Source organism: Pelobates fuscus, chromosome 2 (genome assembly GCF_036172605.1).
Source record: "Pelobates fuscus isolate aPelFus1 chromosome 2, aPelFus1.pri, whole genome shotgun sequence".
Taxonomy (NCBI): Eukaryota; Metazoa; Chordata; class Amphibia; order Anura; family Pelobatidae; genus Pelobates; species Pelobates fuscus.
Window position 1 is genome coordinate 54,178,003 of NC_086318.1, and position 18,178 is coordinate 54,196,180.

At 38.6% G+C, this 18,178-nt stretch overlaps 1 protein-coding gene across 1 annotated transcript in view; it reads right to left on the bottom strand.

Annotated features, from left to right (window-relative positions):
- GREB1 (growth regulating estrogen receptor binding 1) overlaps nt 1–14,982 on the bottom strand; it is a 161,566-nt gene extending 146,584 nt beyond the window's left edge. The window contains exon 1 of the mRNA XM_063442160.1: nt 14,913–14,982. The gene's annotated coding sequence lies outside the window, so the exon portion shown is untranslated. The remainder of the gene's footprint in view (nt 1–14,912) is intronic.
- Nucleotides 14,983–18,178: the final 3,196 nt, after the last annotated feature.

Below are 18,178 nucleotides of genomic sequence, written 5' to 3' on the forward strand. Positions count from 1 at the left end.
GGCAGCGTGGAAAATACAGCACAATTCCAACTTTGAAGCAGCAGAGCAAGTGGAGGCAATAAAAGAAAATAAAAATAAAATAGATACTAAAAACAATCAGAGTCCAATATCCAACGCGTTTCGTCCAAAATAATGTGTGAGGGACTTCTTTGTCCATCAGGAAGAAGTCCCTCACACATTATTTTGGACGAAACGCATTGGATATTGGACTCTGATTGTTTTTAGTATCTATTTTATTTGTATTTTCTTTTATTGCCTCCACTTGCTCTGCTGCTTCAAAGTTGGAATTGTGCTGTATTTTCCATGCTGCCTTCCAGTTCCACTGAGAGTGGAGACATGCTCAGAACATCTTTATGTTTGTAAGTGTAACCAATAAATCTCTTTTGTATATTTCCTACATACTTCACCATGTATGGTTTTCTTTATCCATTTCTTTGAAGACATATACCTATCTGAATCCCAATATTTGGATCTACTATCAAGTTTTATACTTCACATACCCCAAGGGGGTGAGAGGCCTGATTTTCACCTTTGTTTGTGAGTTTATTACCAACATCACAATTTCACTTACATCATATCACAGTGTTATGCTATGATCTGTATATTTTTATCTTTCTAGATTCTACCATATTCTTATATAGAATATTTCTACTCTGGTTATATTTCCAGGTTGTATATATATATTGTATGCTTATTGAATGTGGTCTCCACTTTGTTGTTTCTTGTTTCACTATTTTGGGTGATTAGTGAGGTTCACCTGGGACCCTTTCAATTTAGCAGATTTATTATCTGTGGTTATTTTGTATACTACTCTGTTTTCATAATACCATAACCACCTTGTAATACCATAACTACATCAAAATACCATAACCACTTTATAATACCATAACCACTTGGTAATACCATAACCCTTTTATAATATCATAACTACTTTATAATACCATAACTACTTCAAAATACCATAACCACTTTATAATACCATAACCCCTTTGTAATACCATAACCACTTTATAATAGCATAACTACTTTATAATACCATAACTACTTCAAAATACCATAACCACTTTATAATACCATAACCACTTATAATACCATAACTTCAAAATACCATAACCACTTTATAATACCATAACTACTATATAATACCATAACTACTTCAAAATACCATAACCACTGAATGTAGTGACAAAATTGTTGGAATGTTATGTGATCAGTTAGTTTATGTGGATTAATAGTGTGGATAATTGTATGGTTTGCTTAATAGTTGCATTGATTAGTACATAGTGTTTGGTGGGTCTTGATTTTACTTGTGTGTGCGACGTCGTGATATTGTTGAGCGTGTGAGGATCCTGTGTGTGTGTGTGTTTGGCCTAGCAACTATGCCACGTGGTGCTGTTGCCAGGGAAACGAGTGTGACTGTTGGAAGTGTGTTTGGAGTATTGTGTTTCTTTGTATTCAACACTTCGTTGCTAAGTATGGGTGCGTCTGATTCAAAGATCGTTGATCCCTTGTCATGTATGCTAAACAATTTTGCAAAGGGATATAATGTTTGTGATTTGGGGGTAAAATTGTCCCCAAAACGTTTGACTACATTATGTAGTAGAGAGTGGCCTATCTTGGAGACCGCATGGCCAGCACGTGGTAGCCTTGATCTAATTTTGGTACAATGTGTGCACGCGGCTGTATCTAGTAGGCCTGAATTTTATGATCAGTTTCCGTATATTGATTGTTGGAAACAGATTGTGGAAGAATTGCCTAAATGGATTAAGGTATGCCACGAGGAGCAATGTCGCCTCATGGTGGCTAGGACTCGTCTCTCCATCAGGGCCGCAACCCCGACCATTTTAGACTCTCCCTCTGAGACTGAACTTCCCTCCCCACCCCCTTACACTTCCTCTAAGGTTAGAGGAGGTGCTACTGGAGTTGCCACTCCCCTTTTCCCATTGTCCCTGCCCACTCATGCATCTAGTTCAGAGCCAAGCCCACTCGCTCTGAGTCCTCCCCTTCCGGTACCTACCTCCACTAGTTCTATATATCCGGAACTAACGTCATTTCTGGTCCCTGGTCAGGCTCCTCCCAGCCCGGCCCGCAATATCCTGTTGACTGAACTTCCGTCCGGTAAAATTAATCCGCCTCACTCCCCTTACCTTACTACCCCTAGACCGGATCTTATTATAAAACAGTCTTGCCGAAGTCCCATATTAACCCGACAGATGACTGGTGCCCTTCAACCCCGACATTACCAAATGCCCCTCCGACTTACACCGGGCCCAACACACGTGGATGAAAATGGCCAAATACAACGGGTAGATCCAGTGTTTGTATATGTCCCCTTCACTACGACTGATTTATTTAACTGGAAGACTCATAACTCTTCATATACTGACAAACCTCAAGTCATGACAGATTTGGTTACTTCTATTATCCAAACACATAATCCCACCTGGGCCGATTGCCAGCAATTATTATTAACTTTATTTAATTGTGAGGAAAGGACCCGGATTAATCAAGCGGCTATTAAAGTGCTTGAGGAAACGGCCCGGACTCAAAATCAGGCCAATCCAGTTGCATGGGCTGCAGCCCATTATCCAAATGTCGATCCAAATTGGAATGTGAATGGTGCTGACTGTATGGGAGGGGATTTGCTGTTAACAAAAGTCCTGTACACAATGCTTTCTGCCGCTCAGATATTTTGGAACAGGAGTTCATCTGAGACCCGATCGGTATGTGAATAATACTTCCTGAAGACCTGTGTCCATATCTCTATGTGTGGCTTCTGCGGTTTTTTCCTGTTATTTCCCCTGTAACAACTTTCACATCATTAATATATTGGCGTATCTTCTAGTTTACATGATCTGACTCCAAAGGTAATATTGCTCAAAGCTGATTTCTTGGTTTTTGTTATAGTAGTATAGTCTGTAGTGGCGTCGTAATATAGCATGGTCCCACAGTAAATAGTCAAAGTCTTTTAGTACGTTTTTTACAACTTTTCTGGGTCCCCCATGTGCCTGCAGACAACTAGTCTTCTCCTGTAGGAAAAGTCAGATATCTCCATAGAAAAAATCACGGCCAATCCAGGCCAATTACATCTTTTAAAAAGTTTAGCCAAATATATTAAATCACTTGAAAAACGTCTCCAAAAAATACATCGAGGCCACTGTCAGATTACTCTATAGACGGGAGACTCTAATAAAAGTAATACATAGTCCTTATTGCAATGCTCATTTGGTTTATGTATACTAAAAGGGATTTGGTGATTTAACAGAAAATTGATGTTTTATCAACAAAGTATTTTTTTTAATGTTTTAATGTTTATTAAAAGCTCACCACTGAAACATCTCTGTTTGGTACCAAAAGGCCTTCTACGTGACATAGGCCATAGGACATTCTTAGATAAGTGTTAAGTCTATGTCTTTGATGTCTGGCAGGGATCATTCATGACAACGGATGCAATTCTTCTCTGCATCTTCCTAATATACTGTGGGGTTTTCACAGAGCGACCTCTAACCCGCACACAAAGCCCTTGTTTGCGTGAGAACCAAACAAGTCAAAAGTCTGTTTCCTTCTGCCTGTCCAATGAAAAAGACTCCCTTTGTGATACGGCAAATTCACTGAGGAAAAAACAATACAAGCTGATTTTACATTTGTATCCATAAAAAGTGTACATTTCAGTAATAGTCAAACAGCTGTGTCCTCGGTGCGCACATTTAATAATCACAAAAAAAAAAGAGTTGAAAAAAAGTTGAAAGACATTTACCATTTGCAAAGTCACATTATGGACTATTACTTGATCAATGACCGCTGGTGAAGTTGTAAAATGGTGGTCTGTAAGACTCCTCTCTTGCAATTTGACAAAACCCCTTCAAAGGGTAACTCCAACCCTTCTTACATAACTTTTTCAAAATGAGTAATGCCCTGTTGGGTAATATTCTTTAGCCACCTCCCTCATACGCTAAAAAAACGAATAAAGTTTAAATCAGTAGCCCCCGTCTGATGTCAAGTGTGCCGGTGAGGGGAGGGGGAGACTGGCGGAGCTAGCCTCATGCAGACAAAAGGTATGCTAACAGAAGTGTGACTGCAAATATAGCAGTTATGACATGTGTGTGTCAGTGTGTATGTCAGAGTGTGTCCTGGTGTGTCTTTGTGTCAAGCTGTGTGTATGTGCCAGTGTGTGTATCTGTGTGTCATTGTGTGTATGTATCAGTGTGTGTGTATGTGCCAGTGTGTGTATCTGTGTGTCTGTATATTTGCATGTACGTTGGTGTGTTTGTCTATGTATCTGTATGTGTATGTGTGTCAGTGTGTGTTCGTGTGAGTGTGTGTGTATCAGTATGTGTGGCAGTGTATACACTACACACAAGTGCACACCTGCATTCAAATGCCAACATTCATACACACACATACTCCATACAAAAACATTCTCAGTGCTAGATACAACCCTGCAGGGATGGGCAAATTGTAGATCCACAGCTGACAAAGCATTGTGGAACTTGTACAATATTAGGGGATCTACAAAAAAAAAATGCTTGCTCTATTCTTGCACCACTGCCCCTGCAATCCCCCCAAATTATTGCACCACTGCCCCTGCAGGCCCTTGGCAGCCAGTATAGTAAAGAGGGGGCCAAGCTCACGCGATTGTCAGCTTCCAGAAGCTCTCTCTAACTCTAGCAAGCCCCCAGCTGTCAGGGCGTTGCCGCGGGTTACCATGGCAAAGCTCCTCGCAACATGCAGACTGGACTTGCGAGAGTTGGAGAGAGGTGCTGCCGAAAGCTGAATATCATGGTGGCTGGGCCCCCTCTTTACACCAGACCACAAGGGAATGTAATGTACCTCCTCCCTGGCTACATGTATGGAGGAGGGAATAAAATGAATAAATTAATGATGAAAATAAAAGAAAATTTAAAAAAACATGTTCCCACAGAACGCAGCCCCTATCCTACCCCACATATATACGCCCACATTCTGCAAACACTACACACATCATCCACTACACATACTGCAAAAACTAAACACACTGCATCCACTACACACACCGCATCCACGACATACACAGCATCCACTACACAAGCTGCATCCACTACACACGCACTACACACAAACTGCATCCACTTTACACACACTGCATCCACTTCACAAATATACACTGCATTCACTACACAAACACATTGCATCCACTCTACACACACTGCGTCCTCCAAGGCTACTTAAAAAAGCAGAAGTACTCTGGACGTTGGAGTAACCTTTTTACTTTGTAGTAAATAACTTCTGACCTGTGGCACCTGTCTGTCATACAAACCACCTTTTAGAAATGGTCATGGCAGTAGGAATCTGTATATGCAGCGTTTCTGCTTGGAACGGTCACATAGAGAGAAGTCTATACTTTTATGCCAGGGGCTAGTTCAATGCTGGCACACTATTGTCAATTCTGTGCAAAAATTACGTTGATTGGACCACGGGTGACGCGATGTGATAACAGATGGGGCGTGGAAATGAAAAGAGGAGGACCTCACTCAGCATCGCATTCAAGGTAAGTTTTAATCTATTTAATAGATGTATTTAATAAAATAAGGGGGTAAGACAAAATCAATAGTTCCCAATAGACCAGAATAAATATTATTTTTAAAAGATAAAGAAAAGTAAAGAGTTTTAGTAACCATTTAACCTCATGTACTCAACCCCTCATTGTAGAGCTGCATACAATACTCAGAGCTAGGTATAATATAGACACATGCATACAATACTCAAAGCCAGGTACAACACAGAGATACCCATACAAAACTCTGTGTGCAGAGATACCCATATTAAATACTCTATTCACAGAGCCAGGTACAATACAGAGATACCCATCCAATACAAATAATCCAGTAAAATTAGGAGATACCAATACAACAGAGCTGAGCATAACACAGAGATACCCGTTTAATACACAGAGCTGGACACAATACAAAGATACCTATAGAATATACAGAGATGGGTAGAATACAGAGATAACCATACAACAGGCAGCGTATCATACTTGGCCTTTAATATGGTCTTTCTACCAACTAGTTACAGCAGAGGGCATAAATAGGCCTTGACAAAATGTAGCTCCACCATTTTGCCAAGCTTTTTCAAACACAAGAAAAATGCTACTAATCTCTTCTAGTCCCTACTTTATGTTAGTATATCTCTTAACTGGGTTAGAATTTCAGTGAAATTTTATCTTAATTCAATTTTAATTTTGGATGAGGGAGGTGAGACAGTTGCTTTGCCAAAAGCAACAACCATTACAGATTGAAATCTGTAATCAGATCAGTCATCAGAGTCACAGCCCCAGTCCTGCGGTTGGAAGCTTCACAACTTTTCAACTAGCCACAGCATGAGTATCTCAGGTCTCAGCTACAGAGTGACTGGTGGGAACCGGGCAGCTAAGCCTACACTATGCAATGTGCAGTAGGAGTTATTAAACTATTAGTAACAGACAGCACGACTTTCCTTGATTCCCTTTTACTCTCTGGGGTTTTCTGACATTATAGATATTAATTATAGATTTTAATAAATCCCCCTGTTTAAACAGTCCTTTACAGGAGCATCTGCCAATATGGCTTCTTGCTTCTCTCTCTCCTGTGGGCATTGTAAACGCACTGCCTGGTTCGACGAGCCATTTATGGCCCCTGGATAGAGAGGCCAATACCATGCTTAATCTCATGGGCAGCTGGCTCTGTGGCTCAAATAACAACTTAATGGAAGACCCCTAAAATCTCATCTCAGGGTATACTGGGCAAGTGCAAAATCTGGTGAAACAGGACTAATTCCTACCTGTCCATTTTTTACATGCTCACTTGCTTTCAAGAAAGTTTTCCAATCACAGGGGACGGGGCCCGTTGTACTGAAACATACCGTAGAATTATTGAGCCACTGTTTTATTTCACACACATGTAGGCAATGGATGGAATAGGCTAATCTACTTTTATAACATATTTATTAGCTCACCTCCCCGCAGAAAAATAAAGTGTTTTGAAAAACTGTCTACTTTATAATATTTGATCTATATCTTGTTTCTACAATATCTGATTAATCGAATAAACATTCGTTTTGAACACAGTTACCCTTTTCTTTTGATTTATAGTCTAATCTATGTAAATAAGTAATGAGTATATTTGTATAGCACCGTCCACCACTAGACATATATATATATATATATATACACAAATTGGTCTGTGCTGTGAGTGTGTTTGTTGAATTCTATTGACATCATGTGTTAGTGAGAGTGAATGCCATTTCGCTAGTAAGAAATTATCCCCAGAAACTACAAGTGGTCAGGAAATGAACAAGCTTTTTGGATTGTGATGAGGTGTCAATGACATATCATTAGTCTCTAGCCGGTTTAAAGCAAACGCCAGGTATAAAATCAGTCCTTTTATTGCTTTTTGGGACTGGCATTTCTGACAAAGAATATAAAACACTTTGGTCCACATCTTATTCACAAACCAAATTGTATCTGCAATTAATGAAATTATTAGAATTGAAATCCATTCAATGTAGCTCGTTATTTATTTATTTTTTTAATTAGTGATAAAATGTGCTTTTCTCCACCACAAAAAGTAAAACATCCACACTAGTTCCATTCTCGTCAAGCATCCTTGTATTTCAAACTGGCATTGGATATAACTCCCAGTATACTCAGGCTGCCTTGACCACAAGGGAGTGTAATGATCAAACCAAGACCGAAAAACATGCTGAGTATTTAATGGACACCAGCTGCACAAAGAATGTTACTCATCCCTTTCATGACACTAAGAAGCACCATTCTAACATTGATACGGACATTCTAGATTGAATTATTAAAAGATCTCATATTGAACTAACATTCTAAACAGATACTGTGAGAAAATCCAAATCACGCAACTTCTACATTCAACGTGCTATAAATCAATGTCTCACTCAAGATACTACAAATCTTTAATTCTTTACTGTCTCAAACATGGCAATTTTCATTCTTAAGTCATTCTGACTCCAAACTAAATCAAGCCCAGTCTATATAACATATTACTGCTCACCTCACAAACCATGCCGTTACCTTAACTCACCAAGTTCCCAAATAACTCTACTCCCACTGACATCTCAGTCCCTGTTACCAAGTAATGGGTAGCTCATGGCATATCTCTTGTTAGAAAAAAAGAAAAAGAAAATTTTTTCACTTACAAGTTTGTACAAACTGTCCCTTATCTCTAGTACTTAAATGAACACTATAGCATTAGGTCATGTGACCCCCCCCCCCCCCCCCCTCCCTGTAAGAAGTAAAAAAAAGTATTTTATTTATCTTTACTCCCACACCACGATGCTCTCTCTCTACGGCATGACCAGCCTCTTGTCTGAGATTATCAATATCAATGATCTCAATCGGATGAACTCTGAGACCATTTGATTGAAATAGAGGTGGTGGGAAGCGCCTCTAGTGGCTGTACTGAGTGACAGCCAGTAGAGGCATTTAAACCCTGCAGTATAAACAATGTTTTCTTTACGTTGCAGAGACAAAAGTACAGAGGCATTGCATCTAGACCACTTTATTGAGATGAGTGTCCATTTGAATGTGATCTTTGAATCCCTCACTATTTTCCTCTCCTTAAACATGAATACTAATCATTCTACTAACTCCGAGCCCATATCATCTACAATCTAGTCAAAAAAAGTTTCCCTTTCACCAACGGCACTAGTCTCTTTGCACACACCCTTATCTGCACCTTGTGTCTCATAAGGGTAATAAACTACTGTCTCAGTTTAATTCGCTCACATTAAATTGCGTTAATCCCTTTACTCCATATATACCTAGCTCTGCAGTCTGCTGTTATACTTCAATCAAATGATAAGAAGAAATATTAGACATGTATATATTAAATAAGAAAACAAACCATTAACATTCCTCACTCTCAGATTTTGAAGATAAGTAACGAGTTTGTATAAAGAGTTTGCAAAACAGGAAAAATTGCCTCTAGAAATGTGTGTCTAGAGGTTAAAGATACATCAAAGATGTGTCATTTAGTTTTACAGTAAAATCCTAAAATGCTAAATAACTTTAAGGGACACCTCATTCTCATTACAACTCACACTGAGACAGTAATCATGCAAAGATAGAAATTGGGCTTAAATTCAAACATTTTCTTAATGAGAAATGATCCTTGTTCAGTTCAATTCACTGACTTGGAACTTTATAGAGTACTTATAATTAGCATTAATTTAATGTGGCAATTAACAATAATTAATTTAACAATGGAAGGATGGACAGACAGACAGACAGACAGACAGACAGATATATAGACTGTAAGCTCGTTTGAGCAGGGTCCTCTTCAACCTATTGTTCCTGTAAGTTTTCTTGTAATTGTCCTATTTATAGTTAAATCCACCCCCACCCCCCATAATATTGTAAAGCGCTACGGAATCTATAAATGGCAATAATAACAATAATAGATAGACAGATAGATAGATAGACAGATATATTTTGATTTAATTCCATACTTTGAGATTTAATAAGATGTTATAGTTCTTTATTATAAATGTATCACAATAGAGGATTTGCGTTTTCCCAATCCAGCTCTGTTTTGCCAAAAGCAATAAATTACAATACATAAGATTTAGAACCACGATCGCTTTTTAGTTGAAGTGGCTGAAAGAAGTGCATTCACACTTAATTTTAATAAGTACAGCCGTCATGCACCCCTCACTTTCTGAGAGACCCTCGCTAAGACTGTCCTAATAATTACGTTCCAAAAAAATAGAGGAACAAATCATATATAAAGGGGAAGCGGTTAAACTAATTAGCTTTTATTTCATTAACTTGCTTCATACTTTCCTAACTTTACAAGTTGCCGAAAAAGAAAACAGTGTATGATTTGCTGGTTCATCCTTGAGAATTCTACATTATAGTCACTAAGATACCAATATTGGCCAAATTCACATGGAAAATATTCACCAGAATTTTAAGTAGCAGTGAGACATTCATTTTACTTTACGGCTATAAAATCAGAGAAGGTATTTAAAGTGAATTTGATTAAACTAGGTCATCAAAATCAACATAAGGCTCTTGGGGATCTATTACCAACTATAGATAAACAATGGTTCTCAGTGCACGTGTTTCATACCGGTATAAATAGGAATAGCTATATGTTTGCTGGTATGTTAGCTAGCATGATCTATGCATAAAACATTGTTTAGTAGAATCACCATATAGATTTTGCAGAGTAAGTACTCTATGAAACTACTCTTGCAGTGGAACAAGTTGCCCAAAAACAGAAAACAGTGAAAAAAATAAAAAATAAAAAATTAAACATTTAAAAAAAAAAAAAGGAAAATTAAACTGAATATATTTTTTTTTTGATGTACATTACGTCTCCACCTCCTCCGACGTGAGTGGTAATGGGGGAACGTAGTGTGCGTCAAGCACTGCGCATGCATTATACTCTCCCCAGAGAAAAGCCTTGAATCAATGCTTTCTTATGGGGGATTTGAAGAAGATGGACGACCTAATGCAAAGTGTGACGAAGTCCAGCATCGTTTCATGGAGTAAAACTCTGATAGACAGTCACTAGAGGCAGTCTTAGTGTTCACTGGGAGTTTCACTAAAACAGCAATGTTTTACATTGCAGGGCCAAGGGATATAGGGACACTGCATCCAGACCATGGGATGAAGTGGTCTGGGTGCCTATAAAGTTCCTTTAAATAGATAATGCATGCATTTACTTTTGAATAAATACATTTAAAAAATAACTCACTTCTCTAACAGTTTTTCCGAACAATCTGAACCAGGAACAAGGTGACATTTTAACCAATCCATGGATTCCCATATCTTTATATGATAGGATCACTAAGAATATGCTACTATTTGAAATAGTAAGCGCACATGTTCACTAATTTTTCACAGGAAGTGGAGTATAGTTCCTTGCACAATTCAGCTGTAATACTCAGTAATGTGTCTTTAAACTACAACAAATGTGTTTAGAAATCAGTCTGTGTAAGTAAGATACATTGCTCTTCTTCCAAATTACATCAATTGTTATCAGTAAGTCATCTAATATTTCTCAGAACAACGTTGCCCCGGCCATATCCCCAGTCAACCCCCTAAAATTAAAGTGTCCATCTTTGTCCATTTGAAATGTTGGGAGGTATGCATCTAACCATAACAAATATTAAAGGCACCATAATACCCTAGGCTTAATTAAGCTAAACAACTTTAGCTTAATTAAGCAGTTTTGGTGTATAGATCATGCCCCTGCAGCTCAATTCACTGTCATTTAGGAGTTAAATCACTTTGTTTCTGTTTATGCAGCCCTGGCCACACCTCCCCTGACTGTGATACACAGCCTGTAATAAAAAATGTTCTTGTTTTTTTCTATCAGATGTTAACTTAATTTAGAAGTTCTGTAAATTGTACTTTAATCACACACAGGAGACTCCAGCAGCATCTACAAGGATATTAACAACTCAAGAGAAGAAATTCTAAATAAAACCGGAAATGCAATAAAGGTACTTAAACTATCTAGGTTCCTTTACAGGAAGTGTTTAGGAAGGCTGTACAAGTCACATGCCGGGAGGTGTGACTAGGGCTGTATTAACAAAGTGATTAAGCAACTATATGGCAGAGAATTGAGCAGTGAGACTGCAGGGGCATGGTCTATACACCAAAACTGCTTCATTAAGCTAAAGTTGGGACAAGAGAAAAAAAACTATAAGCCAGAATTAGTGACTTCCAATTGAAGAAGACTCTTCCTGGTCTGAAAGTGATCTGCCTCCTGAATTATATGGTCACTTGCACCATGCTAGGTCCCTTTAACCCAGTAACAAAATGTTTTAACTTTTCCCCACTGACAGATCCATGCCTTTCTTCTTGCTTTCACCCAGGTAATGGCAGCTTTGATGCTGAGTGACTGCTGAGTAGTGACCCTTAACCTCTATCTTTGACAGGCAGTCTGTTAATGAGAATTACTCAGCTGCCAATTAGCATCAAATATGCTAAAAGTCGGTTCCAAATCAGCAAACTATTTGCAATGAATACCTGTTAGTCAATAGGTCACTAAGCTGGATTTAAAAAAAAATTATGAATGGATAGACAGGTTAGAAAGAGACACAGCTCTTGGTATATAGCCACTGGGAGCATGGTTATGTTCTGGATTTTGATGTAGAATTGCGGGGCCCATGGCTTGTGTGGGGGTGTACTCGCCCCAAGTTGTTGTTATTCTCTACTGTACACTTGTATTTTATTCGTATAACTTTGTATTACACAGTTTAAAATTCTTAAATAAGGATTTGCAAAAAAAAAATAAACAAACGACATTGAGACACAGAGAGAACAGTTTATAATGAGAAAGAAAAAAGGCACAAGGTCATTTCATTTGCATTTTGTGTGGGATTCTTTTGCCTTTTTTGTGTACCCCATTGAGATGTCATCAGAGTGCAGAAGAAATGTATCAAACAGAACATGAAAGGCCACGTATGGAAGGTTATAAAAGCTGTTTTTACATCTCCTCTGCTGATGACAAGGGTCAGAATCTGCTTCACGGAGGGAAAAGGCTAGTATTCACAAGAGCCAAGTAGAATGAGTCATATTCATGATTACATGTTAGCATTTTAAAAATCCCAGTAATATATTTAATAACCATATAGATACGCTTCCAGAAAAAAAAGTATTTATTAAGTGTTTCAACAGGAAGATTACGTAGAGATATCTCTGGCTTTCAGCACACAGTTCACTCACATTCTAGTCTATAATGTATATTTTAACGTTATATTGGTGCTGGCATCTAATATGTACTGAACTTCCCAATAACCTTCCGCATGGTTCTGGACATCTTTATTATTATTATTATTATTATTATTTATATGGAGCCAACAAATTCTGTAGCGCTGTACAATGGATGGACTAACAAACATGTATTTGTAACCAGACAAGTTGGACACACAGGAGCAGAGAGGGTGAGGGCCCTGCTCAATGAGCTTACATGCTAAAGCTATTGATATACACACTATTTACATTATTTATTGCATTTGTACAAAACGAAAAAGTATTTTCAATTAGATCAATACGATTCCTCCAATAAAGCTAAAATGCATGATACCTTTATATCATCTACAATGAACACAGTTTGAACAAAATTGAATGGAAACTGAGCAAAACCAAACTGGATCATCATCAGTTTAAAATGCCAGGATTAACGGGGTCCAATTAACTCCAGAATTCAATACTCGAATCAACCAGAATGAACAAATAAAAGAAATAGGTCCGAAGGCAACAATAAATGAAGACAGGACAGTGGTCCCTAGGTGTTAAAAATGTATATTAGCACAGCATGGGGGCAGTTGGTGCAACTAATTCAGGAGGATTGGGCAAACCCTGGAACTATATTGGTGAGTAGTGGGCACTAAAAACTGTAGGGTATTAGGAACCCAATTAACACTGTAACTGGGGTGTGTTTGCTGACACTTTATTTAAGGGGAGGCTGTAAAGATGTAGTGGCTGTAGTGCTTAGAGTGACTTTGTAATGTTTTAGGGGAATTATTGTACAGCGCTGCGGAATAAGCTGGCGCTATATAAATTCCAATAATTATTATAACACAGACATCAATTGACGTGAGTCCTCCCAAAAGTCACTCCAAGTGGCATGGACTCACGGTTTAAAGTGAGGATATCTACCCTTTAATCAGTCTGATAGTGGCACACAGGGAGTGAGAGAAAGACACAAGAGGGGGAGTTCAAGAGACACAAGAGGGGGAGTTCAAGAGACACAAGGGGGTAAGCGATACAAGGGAGCACAAGAGACACTGAAGGGGGGATATGATGCACTAAAGAGGGAAGAAGAGACATTAAAGGTGGTAAGAAACACTAAAGTGGGATAATATACAAAAAGGGGCATAAGAAAAACTAAATGGAGGATAAGATACACAAAAGGGGGTAAGACATTCAGCCGGTTGCTTTTTTTTTTATATATTCTAAATTTCTATTTAAAAATATGGTACTTAATTATCTTTTCTGTGTATTTATTTGCATTGCTTCCTTAGCTAGTCAGTGGAACAAATTCATTTTTGGGGAAGTTCAATTTGTTACCTAAAAAAAAGTAAAAAAAATCCCTAGATTATGAAATCAAGGGTAATTCATTGAATTCATTGCTATTCTTATGTTCATAAACAGAAATTGCTGCAGTTCTTAAATTAAATCTACAAATCAGTGGGCAATCACAAAATTAGTATCCACGTCACCTTCAGTACATAAAATATCACATTTTGCAACTTGCAGCTTAGTGCATAACTCTAAAAGTATTATTAAAAAACAAACAAAAAACAAAACAAAAGACAGCACAGAAGAGCTAGCAATTAACATATTGCATGTTTCACCTTCTAGCACGGGTGAGGCTCATCTCTGGCTACAGTGACAGTCCTGACATGTCACTGGCTCTGAAATGGTTAACCCTGAATTTACGCTAAAACCTTTATTATTATTATTATTATTATTATTATTACATTATTTATATAGCGCCAGCGAATTCCGTAGTGCTGTTACATATTAACAATTATTTTCTACCAATCATATTTAAAATATACTTCCCAATCAAACATTTTCCTTTTCCCAGCACATAAAAAGACATCAGATAAGTTTTCCAAAGGGAGGAGGGGTATACTTACTATATTATAATGAACAAAAAATATATATATATTTTAAATTTAAGCTATATCCTGCTCAGTTGCAGGATGTCCTAAACTCCCCCAAATTGTGCCTGTAGCTGCTATTATGCACAGCACATGTGAGCTGCAGACTTTCCCAGCACAGGAGCTAAGGTATCCCTTATCACAGAAACTATATAAAGCACAATCCAACCAAGGCTAACTCCCACAGAGAGAGAGAGAGACCATCTAAAAGAACCTAGTTACATACTGAGAAAACTTACCTCTGGGATGTATCCTGGCTGGACTGATCCCTTAGGTAAAGGGGATACTTTGTTGCAGCTGGGTCAGACCCTAGTTTGCAGAGGTGATCTGAGCTTCCAGTTCAGTAGATGATTCCTCTCCTGTTGCTGTGGGTCTCCCCTCCCCCTTGTCCTCATGTTCTTTACAGACACATCCCCTCCTGCCCAGGATATCCCCCTCCCCAACTGCCAGCCTTGTTTGCTCTTTAAGATGCAGTAGTCTGTAAGGGGAGTGGAGGAGAGGGAGGAGGTAGGGTTTGGAAAGGTGTAAAGAGGGATAAAGAGAGAGGCCAGAACAGGGCTGCCCCCAGGGGCAGGCTGAGACCTTGCAGCCAGGGGTCAGGGGAGGCTGTGACACATCCTACTGTGTGACAATAGTATTCTCAGCATAATACGAGACAGCCCAGCCATTCCCACCATTAGAAACTGGAGGAGTGAAAAGAGCCAGACAAGGGGCTATCATTAGAAGAAAAAAAAGAGGATATATAAAGTGACCACCTGGCTTCACACAGCAAGGGAACAAGGTCAGCACTCTGGGGTCTGCATCCTGAAAAAAAGAGGCAGAGTGCTCAGTGTAAGGACCACAGACAGCTGCTGACATTTCATTTAAAGCAGAATGCACTGACACCACAACTATTTCAGAATGATACATTCCTTTGCTACCACTGGTTTGCCCAAAATTAATGAATGAATAGTATGTTTTTAAAAAAAAATAAAGAAATAAAATTAAACAATGGCACATTGGTGTGTGTGTGTGTGTACCAATAATTATACAATAATAAACAAATGATCAAGGGAAATAATTGTACAAAATAGAAAGAAGTTAACACCTTTTAATATTTAACTTTTTTAAAGTACACATATGCTCTCCTCTTAAAAGTATTTAAGACATTTGTTCAATGTATTTAAGACATTTGTAATGAACAAAAGAGTATATAATAGTAAAATATGCATTCATTGAAAACAATGCCACAACACTACAGCTATTGCAAGTGGTGTAGAATGGTGTCTGCAAGGGAGTCATCACTTGTTGTTCTATGGTGTTTTTCTGGTTGAAGGGACCAATGTGACCATGGGTGGCTGCGAGGACCTGTGCAGCAGTCAAGTTAAAGGTAGTGTCAATATATATATATATATATATATATATATATATATATATATATATATTTATTTATTTATTTTAACATTATGATTCAGAGCCGTTTGGCCACAGATTAAGTCAGGTTATTTAAACAATCCTGTTTGGGTATGCAGGTTTTGGACCAGAGAGCTTGAGAACTCCCTGATCTTAGCCAGGGCTTAAAAATTCAAGTCCTATGATACTAAACAAGCCTCAAAAGGGTTCATGTCATACTCAACAGAGGTGGATTTCTGTTTGCCAGTGGTGAAATTTTGATCACTGGTCCTAGCAATGTACAAGGAGAATTAGCATTCAGGGCATGAGCACAACTCCCTATGGGATGAGGGGGGCAACCTGTGACACAGTGTGTGGAGCAAGAAAAACAACGAATGTCTGCCAACTAAGCATTAATGGCATTTATGAAACCCTTCTTGAAAGCCATTCTGGATTGGCAATTCATAGAGCACCGCGCAAGCTGTACTTTTTGGGAACATCAGAGGGAATACTCAGGTAGAACATTGGTTTCAATTAATTGGAACCATTTTATACATCAGGATTCTTAGAGAAGCCCTAATCTTTTGTTGAAACTCTTTATCCCCATCCAAACGCATAAAGGGTTGCCGCAGGGCAGGCACATAGCCTCTGCCCATTATATCTGCCATTCACACCAATGAGTGGATGTAGAGATCAGAAAATATTGCAGAGCAAATTTTTACTTTCTAATAATATTTATTAGCAGCAAGTTGGTATAGATCAATGGCCTATAGAGTATCTTCTTGTTTTGTTATCAACAACATTTGGCAACAAATAGCACATGATCAGCAGACACATGCTAGTACTTATGACGCACGAGTGTCATGTCGGCACCAATGGCACTGTTTTTTTATACTCCTAATCAAACAACCTATATAAGCCTAACCCTTAGACCCAACCTCACCCATTTCGATCTTGCCTCCTAGATAGCTAACTCACTGTGTTTGTTTATTTGACTTGTATTCTAATTTGTTGTCACCTCTGTTATGCTGACCTCATCTTTCATGACTAATATTCCGTGTGCTGCCTATTCTGACCCTTGACATGTTTATGATTATGCTGGGATTCCCTGACTCAATTCCTTCCCTGGTATTTGTAGAGCCTTTTAAACCCATGTCTTATCACAATCTCCCCTCCATTTGGCTACCTTCTTCCTCTGTGAGGGGCTTGTTTCCTGATGCACAGACCTCTCAACCCCTGAAAGCATGGGCACGGGCCTGGTCCAGGGACTTTGCCAATATATGCTCAAGGATTGGCCTGCCCTCACTTCTGCCTGTCCCTAATTTTGTCAGACCACTCAGATTTTCAGCTTTCTTAGATGTGCTTTTAAACACAATCATACACAACCATACACAACCATACAAAGGGCTTGCAATCCACCGTATCTGTCCATTACTACCTGTTCCAGCCTTGGGTGCCTTGTGTATTCCTGTTGGGTTGTCCAACCATACCATCCCAGATTCTCTCTCCAGTCCAGTTTAGGTCAAAATAGCTCTGGCAACAGAATGTGATGACATAACCTATCTGTTAGAAGAAGATGTATTAGATCTCTCTGCAGCCCTGGAGCATTGGACAACAGAACGGTATTAGCTACACAGGGAAAACGTAGATGTCTTCTCTGAACTTCCATCAGAGGTTTTGGGACTCGGCACCAACGTAATTCTGATGGCTCCATCTATCCTACAGCCTTCTTTTTTTACATTCTTTTTTCCTCTGTTTATATAATGTTTCAGTTTTTATTTGAAGGAACTAAACACGTTGTAACAGTGCTTGCCCTGTTTATGACCCATATAAATCCAGAAATGAACAGATCAGGTGTCTGAAAGTCGGAAAACGCATTACTTTAAGGAATACGATAGTGTTATAAGTGCAAATCTGTATTCCTAATGCCATTGTGTCTCTGCCAAGGCCTCCTCCATAACAGTCCAATCCAATGCACCTCACAAAGGACCATTTGGGGGCCTAATGCACAAGTGCTGCATTTCAAAATTACCTATAGGAAAGCATTGAGTCAATAAAGTCAAACTGACTGCAACTAGAGGTAGACTTAACCATGCAATGTAAACATTGTAGTGTCTCAAAAAGTGCAACATTG